We start from the raw sequence: 12,113 nt of genomic DNA on the forward strand, positions 1-12,113 counted from the left end.
AACCCAAAGTTTAGAATCTACAAGGGTTCTAACACCGGGACACTACATGAACGATTTTCCTCAAGCCAAAAAGAGAACATCAAAGAAGAAGGTGCTCAAGGCAACATGAGATGATTCAAGCGCGTTTGAAGAAGAGGAGTCCAACACCGAGCAAGTTGCTCATTACGCCCGAATGGCCATCGGAGAAGAGGTAACGAATTTAATTGATGCAGATTTACCTTATCATGAATTATTAAATGCTTTCCATGAGTTATTTGATGAATGTAAGACAATTAGTAGAAAATACAAATTGCTAAAAAAGGAGCATGATAGTCTCACTTGTGATATCGATAAATTAAAAATTGAATATCATGATAGTTTAGCTCCATGTATAAAATGCCATGATCTAGAATCTCTCCAAAATGAGAACTTTCTACTTAAGGACACCTTGAAGAAATTCGAGGTTGGTAGCAAATCTTTGAACATGATCCTTACAAATAAGGGTCACGTTCCTAAAAGAAGTGGAATCGGATTTGTGAGAAGTCCTCACCAAAATCCAACCACCTTTATTAAAGGCCCCGTCTTACATGTTCGGCACCAAAGCAATTGTAACTTTTGTTACAAATATGGACATAAAACTTATAAATGTCCATTCAAGAAAATTAGTCCGAACAAACTAATTTGGGTTCCTAAAGAAACCATGATCAATTCTATGCAATATGATGAATAAGTTAAATCAGTTTTTAAGGCACCCAAAAGAAAATGGGTACCTAAAAATAATCCCTTCTTGTAGAAACATACACCATCACAAGCTAGGAGCAAGAGATGGTATCTAGATAGTGGATGCTCAAGACATATGACTGGAGATCCATCTCATTTCTCTATGCTCACTAGCAAAGAAGAAGGGTACGTCACCTTCGGAGACAACAACCAAGGCAAAATCATTGGCAAGGGAACCATAGGTAACAAATTAAAATTTTCTATTGATGATGTCTTACTTGTTGATGGATTGAAACATAATCTCTTGAGTGTTAGTCAATTATGCGATAAAGGTTATATCGTTAGATTTGAATCAAATGTGTGTATTATTGAAAAACCAAACCATAAAATAACTATGATTGCATTAAAACAAAATAATGTCTACACCATCAACCTTGATGAACTAAGTAATGAAATGTGCTTCTCTGCTTTAAATAATGATGCTTGGCTTTGGCATAGGAGACTAGGCCATGCAAGCATGAAACTAATATTTGAGATCTCATCTAGAGAATTAGTGCGAGGAATTCCTAATATAAAGTTTATTAAGGACAAAGTATGCGATGCATGTCAACTAAGTAAACAAATAAAAACTAGTTTTAAACCAAAAACTCAAATTAGCACCACTAGACCATTGCAATTGATTCATTTGGACTCATTTGGACCAATTGACACGACAGGTCTAGGAGGAAGCAAATATGCGTTTGTAATTGTGGATGACTATACTAGATACACTTGGACCTATTTCTTAGCGCACAAAAGTGATTGTTTCAAGTGTTTCTCTAAATTTTATAAACTCACTCAAAACGAAAAAGGTTTCATGATTTCATCAATTCGGAGTGATCACGGTGGCGAATTTCAAAACCGTGACTTTCAAAATTTTTGTGAAGTTAATGGATACAATCACAACTTCTCCACTCCGAAGAATCCCCAACAAAATAGAGTAGTTGAAAGAAAAAATAGAAACCTACAAGAAATGGCAAGATCGATGTTAAATGAACATAGTCTACCCAAGTATTTTTGGGCCGAAGTCATAAATACGGCTTGCTACATCATGAATAGGGTCCTAATAAAACCATCCCTATCAAAAACTCCCTATGAATTATGGAATAACAAAAAACCAAATATTTCATATTTTAAAGTTTTCGGTTGTAAATGCTTTATTTTGAATGAAAGGGATGCCTTAGGAAAATTTGATGCTAAATCCGATGAAGGCAACTTTCTTGGTTACTCTTCCGTTTCTAAGGCTTTTCGGGTTTTTAACAAAAGAACTTTAGTAATAGAAGAGTCTATTCATGTAGTTTTTAATGAAATTTCTAATTTAAAGAAAAATAATTTTGATGATGATCTTGGTTTTGATAATTTGAATTTAAATGAACCCCCTCCTCAAAATAGCAACTTGGATGCACCTTCTTCCGAAATTTCCTTACCCAAGGAATGGAAGTATATAGATGCTCATCCAAAGGAGCTAATTATAAGAGATACATCAAAAGGGGTTCAAACTCGTTCCTCTTTCAAGAATTTTTGTGCTAACGCCGCCTTCCTTTCTCAAATCGAACCTAAATGCATTGACGAGGCCATAAAAGATGATTTTTGGGTTATTGCAATGCAAGAGGAATTGAATCAATTTGAGAGGAATAAGGTATGGAAGCTTGTTCCTAGACCTAGTGACCATTTAGTTATTGATACTAAATGGGTCTTTAGAAACAAGCAAGATGAAAATGGTATCGTGGTTAGAAACAAGGCTAGATTAGTGGCCAAAGGTATCATGTCCTTAACAATAATATTGTTCAAGAATTCATTGACACAAAGCATCAATTAGCAGATATATTTACAAAAGCTTTGAATGAAGACCAATTTGAATTCATTAGAAGGGAATTAGGTATGTTAAATTGTCCCTAAGAATAAACTTATTTGAATGGATTTTCCGTAAAGTTTTTCATCCTCTCTCCGTTCCTCGGTGAATTTGATCCTTCTCTTTCGATTCTAAATGAAATGTTAAATTACCTTATCCTATCTTGAGTCAAACACCGCTCCCATCTGATCAAGAATGATTTTATGACATTTTATGAATCTCGAAATTATTTTTGATGGCTTGATTATGAGTTTCAAGTTGACGATTTGAATTTGAATGAGTCTGTATTCGATTTATGATCTTGACTTATTGGAGTTACTACTTGAAATTTTTTAATCACAATCTCTTCTTTGTACACCTACAATTTTTGTTATTTATAGAAAAAAGAGATTTAATAAAATGGATGAATGCTGAATTTTCCTTTAAGATAAACTCTACGTAGATATTTTAGCACACTTAATTTTGAATGATGAATTTTTGTACGATCAATGCTGAATTCCTGATGTTATTATGTGCTTCAAGTCTCATTCCCTTTTTGTTGATGACAAAAGGGGAGAAGTGATGACTAAGTGATGACTTATACCATTTCGATAGCATGACTTAATTAAAATGTCTTATGCGCATCGATAACATGACTAATATGAAGTACAAAAGCTTGTGTGATATGAATGTCTTATATGCCTTGCAAAATCTTTGAGAATATTGCAAGACTGATTGATCATATTGAAAGCATGCCTTACATTTATATCATGAAATTCATGTTGAAAATCTTTATCTCCTATCTTAGTAAAAATTGTCTCTTATCATACGACTTGAAAATGATTTTCATCGAAGTTTCGTATTTACTATTGCTTAATGAGAATAACGATAAGTTCTACGATTAGAACTTATCGGTTTATACTTGAATTCAATGGATGTAATTCAAGTGTTTTCATCTTCTCATAATATAGTATATAGATAGGGGGAGTTTTGTTTAACTCCGTCATCAATTGATTGTCATCATCAAAAAGGGGGAGATTGTTGAATCTCAGATTTTGATGATAAAATCAATTGATGGGTTAATTGATCTAATCCATATTATTGAGTTTAGTGTGCAGGATTAACTACGATAACCAGAAAACACAAAGCAAGAATACCGGAGTCAAGTTCGATGGATGTTTAAGAGTCCGAAAAATCGTCGGAGATGCTACCGGAACCAATTGAGAAGAAATCGGGAACCGGTTGGAATTTTCAGAAGTTCACCGAAGAGATCGTCGGAGGTTCACGGAGATCACCGAGAAGGCTTGGCTACTCGTTAAAGTCATCACAAGATCGGGAGCTTGTTGGGAGTTCGTCGGAAGAAGTTCGTCCGATAGCTCGCCGAAACAACACTCGACGTTCACGGTTGAAAACTTGCTTAGGATATTTTTAGTTATGTAGTTCACTTGTAATTAGGATTAGGATTAAGAGAAAATCCTATATCCTGATTAGGGGCCAATTGGGCCCAAAATTAGACTTGGTTTGGGCTACATTTGAAGCCCAACCAGTGAACCGAAGGGTCTGGCGGTGGCACCGCTAGACTGGGCGGTTGCACCGCCCAGCACACGAGAGCTAGGCGGTGGCACCGCTTGATTGGGCGGTGGCACCGCTAGTCCACTGTTAGTGTCAGACACTGATAGGCGGTGGCACATCCAGCATCGGAAACCAAAGAGAATTCAAATTTTGGAGCCCAAATTGAAATCTTCTTGAGGCTTATAAATACCCCTCAAATCTCAGCTGAGATTATAACTTTTTGAGAAGCAATTGATTGAGAGAAAGGTCTTAGAAAAGTCTTAGCTAGTCTTGTTTTCAATTTGCTAGTGTTCACCTCCTTCTTTCTTGCTAAAAATCTGTAAGAGAGTGAACCGCTTGTAAAAAATTGTAAGAGGGGTTTTTACCCTTCCCCTTCAAGAGATTTGCTAGTGGAAGGTGGGAGCCTCATCGAAGAGGGGCCTCGCAAGTGGATGTAGGTCATTTGACTGAACCACTTTAAAATCGATGTAATCTCTAGTTTGCATTTCATTACTGCTATTTTCATTACTGCAAACCTTCTTACTTGCTTTATTTCCTCATTACCTTTGCTGCACAACTTTGCGAATACGCCTTCAAGTTAAGCACTTCCGAGTTCGGTTTTTTTATCGTACGAAAGATTTGTCAAAATCGAAGTTTTAATCCACTACACTAATTCACCCCTCCCCTCTTAGTGCTGCTCCGATCCTAACATCTAATATCCTAGAGACCATATACCGGGTATGGTGCTATCAAATGCATATGATTTCTACTCGAGCCTTGCTCTAATCGGATTCTCTTGGAGAACTCTTTCTCTCTCAATCCAAATGACCCCGACTAGGGATTTGTATGAGTAAGAACATATGAGATATTTCTTTTATGACACCGAGAGTGGATGATCCTCTATCGACACTCAATAGCCCTCGTAAGGTTGATTGCCACTCTCGATGTCCGGTTGTACTAGATCTGAGACATCCAAACCTATAAGTCCAGTATCAAAGAGTGGAGCACTCATATAGGACATCCTTGGTGTCTCAAGTCTAAGGACTAGATACACCACTAGGACTACGGAATCATTGTCTGACAATAAGGCATCATCAACCATCCAACATTCCGTAAGCAAATCAATTAGTGAACTCATTCTCCAATAATTACCTGTATTGTATCCCTAGTTTCTCCACACGAGCAGCTATGAGATCAGCTGCATACATCATATGGACGGGTATACAGTACACTAGTCCGTCTAGTTATCTTGATGTCCCTCTCGAGGAACCTATGACCGAAATTATTTAGGATCATTACGATCCAATTTCCATTGCACAGATCCAAGGACATCACAATATATACATGCATATATGCAATAGTCAAAATAAAGTGATAAATTCTAAAATATAATAAGTAAAAAGATTATGTGTCAAATCATACATGTCATCACTCACGTGATTGACTTGTTGGGCACCTATGACTAGCAATCTCCCACTTGATCTAAAGCCAATCACCTATGACTACTCCATGCATTGCGATCGTCAGTCTCTTGGGTCCTACTATCTCTTCCATGCTCCCGCTGCACCTTCTCGTGTGATTACAACTTAATCATAGGTACGCAAGCCCGACAATTAACGAGAAATATAATGGAGGCTCGCAGATCCCAATAATAATAATCACAATTACACACATTACGCGGTTCACGACATGGGTCCACATACATCACTATGTATAAGTTCCAACAACTTAGTGGCTCTCTCTCCGGTTCCACTAAATGAAGAGTTGGTCATTTTTCCATGAAGGCAAGGCTCGCAAGTTGCATATGACTCATAGTCGAATGGATCTAGATATCCATTCTTTAGCAATTTTTGAATCCTTGCCTCATGGATGTGACCTAGCCTACAATGCCACACGTATGCACTGTTCACTTCATCTCGTTTCCTTTTAGACACACTTACATTCATGATATGTGGAGTAATGTCTAGCATAAACAAACCATTATACAATGTTCCTTTCATGATAATCTTATTATCTAATAATATTAAACAATTATTGTTCTCGAAAACTAATTTTATCCACTAACTATCAAACATGAAATGGAGATAATATTTTTAATAATAGAAGAAACAAAATAACATGCATTTAATACAATAATAGCTCTACCATGTAGATGTAGGGCGACCTTGCCAATAACAACTATAGCAACTTTTGCTCCATTGCCCATCTTGAGGTCCATCTCACCTCTCGCCAATCTCCAAGTCCTTGCTAGAACCTACAACGAATTGCATATATAATAAGCACTACCGGTATCTAATACCCATGTATTATCATAAGAGTCTGACAAAAGGAGACTGATCATGAATGTACCTAAAGCTTCTCCAAGCTTTTGTTTCGCCCTCAATGCAAGATGCTCTTTGCAATTCCTCTTCCAGTGCACATCTTTGCCATAGTGGAAGCACTGGCCTTTGTCCTTTGTCGGGTCTTTCTTAGTAACATTTGCTTTACTTGGTCTTGTTATGATCAAGAGCACTAAGAGGGGGGGGGTGAATTAGTGCAGCGGAAAACTTTCGATGATTAAAAAGGTGTTCGTACGATAAAAGTGATTTCGGTAGAAAAGCCGATTCGTAAATCTCTTTAACTTGTAATCAAGCGAGATGTAGTTAAAGGAAATCTATGAAGGCAGTTTGCAGTTATAATGAAAGTTAAAATATAAGCGCAAACTGAAATATGATGTTCGTACGATAAAACTGATTTACGTCTAAACGCCGATTCAAAAAATACTGAACTATAAAACACGATCGTAAATGTGCAGAAGGCAGTAAGCTATTGAGGAGGTTTGCAGTAAGGATAAGATGCTCAAAGTAAATGCAAACCGAGATTTAGAGTGGTTCGGTCAATCTTGACCTACATCCACTTTTGGCTTCCTCCACCGACGAGGTCACCGACATCTACTAGAGGCCTTCCTTCAATAGGCGAAGGCCAACCACCCTTTTACAGTTTCACTCCTTTTGATAGGCTTAGGAGACAACCCTTATAGAATTTTCTCTCCTCTCTTTAAAGATCAGAACTTGGAAGAAAAGAGGGAGAAGAACTTTTGGCCTTTACAACAATTTTGTGCTCTAAAAATCACAAAATAAGATCAGGATTTCGGTGTGTTTTTGGTGCTCTTTCAGTGCTGAAAGGGTGGGGTATTTATAGGCCCCAACCCAGTTTGAATTTCGAGCTCAAAACTGTCAATTCCCGGAATTCCGGGATCTGGCGGTTGCACCTCATGACTGAGGCAGTTGCACCGCCTAGCAGAGCTCGAAGACTAAGCCTCTAGGCGGTGCCACCTCTTGATAGGGGCGGTTACACCTCCTGCCAGAGCTCGAAGACCGAGCTCAGGCGGTGCCACCGCTTGACTGAGCCGGTTGCACCTCTTGCCAGAGCTCGAAGACCGAGCTCAGGCGGTGCCACCTCCTGGCTGGGGTGGTTCAACTGCCTGGCAGAAATCAGGGTCCGAATGGGTTGATCCATTCGACCCAATTTGGGTTTTTCACGGGCCCAATTGCCCCAAGATTAAGTTAATGGGATTACCTCCCATTTCCAACTTAATAATTGTGCTAACTATGATATTTCCTAAGACATTTACTGCAACTTGCTCCGGTGCATCAATCGCTTCTTCCGACGAGCTTCTGGTGAACTTCCGTCGATCATCCGATGAACCCTCGGTGATGCTCCTACGGACTTCCGGCAAACTCCTGGACTTGCGACGATCCACTTGGAGAGTTCCGATGAGCTTCTTTGGCAAGCTCATGGAGTTCTCGGATTTGTTCCTGCAGAACCTCTGACGACTGTACGAACTTCCGTCGAACTCTCGAACTCCCAACGTGATCATTGTCTTGATTCCGGCGCAACTCCTGCTGCATATCTTACTTTCATCGTAGTTAATCCTGCACACTTATCTCAACATATAGATTAGATAACAAATGACAATTGACTTCATCATTAAAATCCGAGATTCAACAATCTCCTCCCCCTTTTTTATGATGATAATCAATTGATAATGGAGTTAACCTTAACTCCCCCTGTCTATATGCCATACTTAAGATAAGTCATTCTTGAATTCAAAACCTTTGAATTCACCTTTGAATTCAAGAGACATATTGATAAGTTAAAATCATTTAAACTTATCAATACTCCCATCATGATTCCCATCATGATGTTTCTCTCTGAAGATGATGTCAAGGCTTGACATTCATTTTCAAATTTTACAATGCAAGTTTGAATGATGGTAATAGTAGCAATTCATCATATTGTAAGATGTCAACATGTAAAACTGCGAAGTAAGATTTTGATATCATTACATGATGCACATATTTCAAATGTTTTTGTAATTATTGCATTTCATCACATGGTAAGATATCGATACGTAAAATTACGATGCAAGTTTTTGTTTGATATCTTGACACGATACAAACAAGGCATACATAGCATGAATACGCATATATTTCTCCCCCTTTGTCATCAACAAAAAGTGTGGTAATTGTGATACTAGGAGAATAATATAAGCAAATTTTGAGCATAAGTGTGATAATTGTTCATGCCTTTACTAGGTTCATGTTATTTTCCAATAGTGAGTGATAGGAAATCAATTATACAAGCATATAAAGGAAAGCATGATATGTAGATCGCTTTGAGTACTTCTTCCTTTTTATTTGTTATAATCTTTTTGCATGAAGGAGGAAGGCTATTTGTGAGTTTACTTTGAGTGAAGTTAAAATCGATGAGAGATTAAATCATGCTTCATTTTTACAAGGATCAAGATATGTATGTGAAACAAATATTTGCAAGTAAAAACACTATCATCTATATTTCAAGATGAAATTTATAAGCAGGAATCATTTCATCAAATCCATTTCAGAAAAATATTTTTCATATAATAAGTGTATGAGAAAATCCGATTGTTAGGATACCAATTGTTAAGCGAATCCGAAAATGAAATTAACACTTTCATGCAGTCGGACAAAACTATGCTATAGATTTTCAAATACAATCATGAAGACAAAACATGCTTATTGTTATGAAAATTTTTGTATTCAACACATAATTTCCAACATGTTATTTAGGCATGTAATGGCAATCAAGTGATTTGATCATTCAATAAAGTCTAAAAAATAATTTTAACTAGTTTATGTATTCGGACACATCAACATTCCTAATTCTTTTCTTATGAAATCAAATTATTCTTCACTTAGAGGTTTTGTAAAAATATCAGCTAGTTGATGTTTAATATTATGGTAATATAATAACATGATGCATCAACTGCATTGGTATATCATTTTCTCAAATCATATTTATCATGGAAACCAAGGCACAAGGTTTTCAAGGTGGTTATAAAAACATTTAGTTTCAATGTAAAATCCGACAGTGAGTAAAGAGATTAAACAATGAGTGATGTTTGTAACTCTGTTCACAAATAAATACATCAGGTAACCATATCAAAGATCAAGGCATAGGGCATTGTGATCATGGTGAGTAACATAAAGAGTTTACAATACACATATAAGCTCATTCAGGAGGTGGAAAATTAAAATGTCTAAATAAAGAGTCAAATTGTCGATGAATTTACTACAGCTCAGATAGGATTTGATCAAAGCCGTTCTTGTCTTTGTTCAAATCGGTCCATCCGAATCCCAATAATTGATTTTTTTCTGGGATTAGAAATATATTAAATTAAAGGATTTGAGGTTTCTAGTTTTTTTGTTCTAGAAAAATAGATTATGCATTTCATGATTGATCGTCCCGAACAATCTGTTGGAGATGTAAAGTAAATAAGTCTTAAGCAAACATCTTTCTTAGAAATACATTTCATTCATATGATAGAATATCGAGTTAAAGAAATTGGATCCTTGCTTAGCTTTCTCCGGATAAATACAATACTTATCTATCCATAGGTATAAAGTATAGACTATTATATAGTTCCCGTTGTTCCCATCGAGCCAATGACTATTCATGATTACATATTAAATCAATTCCATTGCAGTTTGAAATTAAATTGAATTCTAAATTAGAGGAATGTTATGGTAAAACTTCGTTTGAAACGATGTGGTAGAAAGCAACGTGCGACTTGAAGGACATGATCCGCTGTGGATTTTTACATCCACCATTTTCTATACAAATGAAGATGCTCTTGGCTCGACATAGTTTGTTCTGTTCCATTAGGAATCTAATTTTTCTTAGGTTGATAGTACATGATGGAGCTTGAGCGGAAAGGATTGATTCATTTATCAAGGGGAAGAATCTAGGGTTAGTGCCGATCAATCAATAAGTTAGACCAACTTTGTAAGTATATCCTTAAAATATAAAATAATCAGAATTGATAAAACTATTTCGATAAAAAAAAAGTGTATCACAGAGGAATCAATTCTTCGTATTCTATTTCTATGGGTATTCTATTTCTATAGAAAGAAATAAAAAAACAAAAGGTATGTTGCTGCCCTTTTGAAAGGAGTAAGGATCACCGAAGTAATGTCTAAACCCAATGATTTTACAAAGCAAAGATAAAGGATTCCAAAACAAGGAAACACTATTTTCAATTGTCTCAAAAATTGGATCAGAATTAGGAATAAAAATAGATTCGAGATGAGACAAACAAAAGAGGTTAGAGATGGCTCAAGAAATGTCTAAGGATTTCCCTTCGAATTATGTCATAATTACCCAACTTGAGTTATGAGTACGAATGAAATTTATTTATTTTTTTTTTTTAGGAAGAACAAAATAATAATAATGAATTAGACTATGATTTGAGTCATTATTTTGTGTTTACTATTTGATATTATATACAGAAAGATATACCGAAATTAAAATAATTTTTTCTCGAGCTCGAGCCGTATGAGGAGAAAAACCTCCTATACGTTTCGGGGGGGGGGGATTGTTTATGTACATCTATCCCAATGAGCCATCTATCGAATCGTTGCAATTGATGTTCGATCCCGAAGAGAAGGAAGAGATTTTCGAAAAGTGGGTTTTTATGATCCGATAAAGAATCAAACTTATTTAAACGTTCCCGTTATTCTATATTTCCTTGAAAAGGGTGCTCAACCTACAGGAACTGTTTATGATATTTTAAGTAAGGCAGAATTTTTTAAAGAAAAAACCTCGAGTTAATTAAAAGAAAAAACAACAAATTAATAAAAAGGAGGGAGATGATTAATATAAAATCTATCTTTGTATAATTTTTTACTTACAATTTTTTACCTAAAATTTTCCCTTTTCTTGCTCTATTCATACTTAAATTTACTTTTTTCTTGTTATAGGAATCCACCAACAAACAAGGGATTAATCTTGCTTATTGTACCTCTATTGATTGAGTAAACCCGAGATTTTTTCTTTATCTTTTCCTTATTTTTTTCCATCAAAATTTCTTATTTATGTTGTGCCAACCCAATACAAATCCTTATTTAATTTACTTTATTTGTTATTTGTTTTCTCAACATTGCATTCATATTGACAATGGTGTATCGAACAAATATAATTGATCATAGATAAATAAATCTCTTTATCTAGACCCCATATTGGGTTTTCACTTCACTTTTACTCAAATAATGGGTTTTGCATTGTCGGGTTTACTGTCATATAAGACGTATTTTGGAATTTTAAGACGTATTTTGGAATTTAACTTAACAAAAAAAAATTGATAAAAAACTGGTAGGTCTGTCACAATTTTAGCATCTCTTTTATGAATCTGTTGTTTTTAAATATGATATGTACATTTTTTATTTATTTTGTATAATCGATTATAAAACATAAAATCTTTTTTTATTTATTATTAGTTCAATGTTTTGATGGGGTCGTGCAGTGCAATTTAATGGATGTTTCATTTTTATCGTATCTACATATCCTATTTATTTTATTTTATTCGGGTTGGTAACTCAACGGTAGAGTACTCGGCTTTTAAGTGCGACTACTCGGCTTTTAAGTGCGACTATGATCTTTTACACATTTTGATGAAGCAACAAATTCGTTCAGA

The sequence above is a fragment of the Musa acuminata genome, chromosome BXJ1-5 (genome assembly GCF_036884655.1).
Source record: "Musa acuminata AAA Group cultivar baxijiao chromosome BXJ1-5, Cavendish_Baxijiao_AAA, whole genome shotgun sequence".
NCBI classification, from domain to species: domain Eukaryota; kingdom Viridiplantae; phylum Streptophyta; class Magnoliopsida; order Zingiberales; family Musaceae; genus Musa; species Musa acuminata.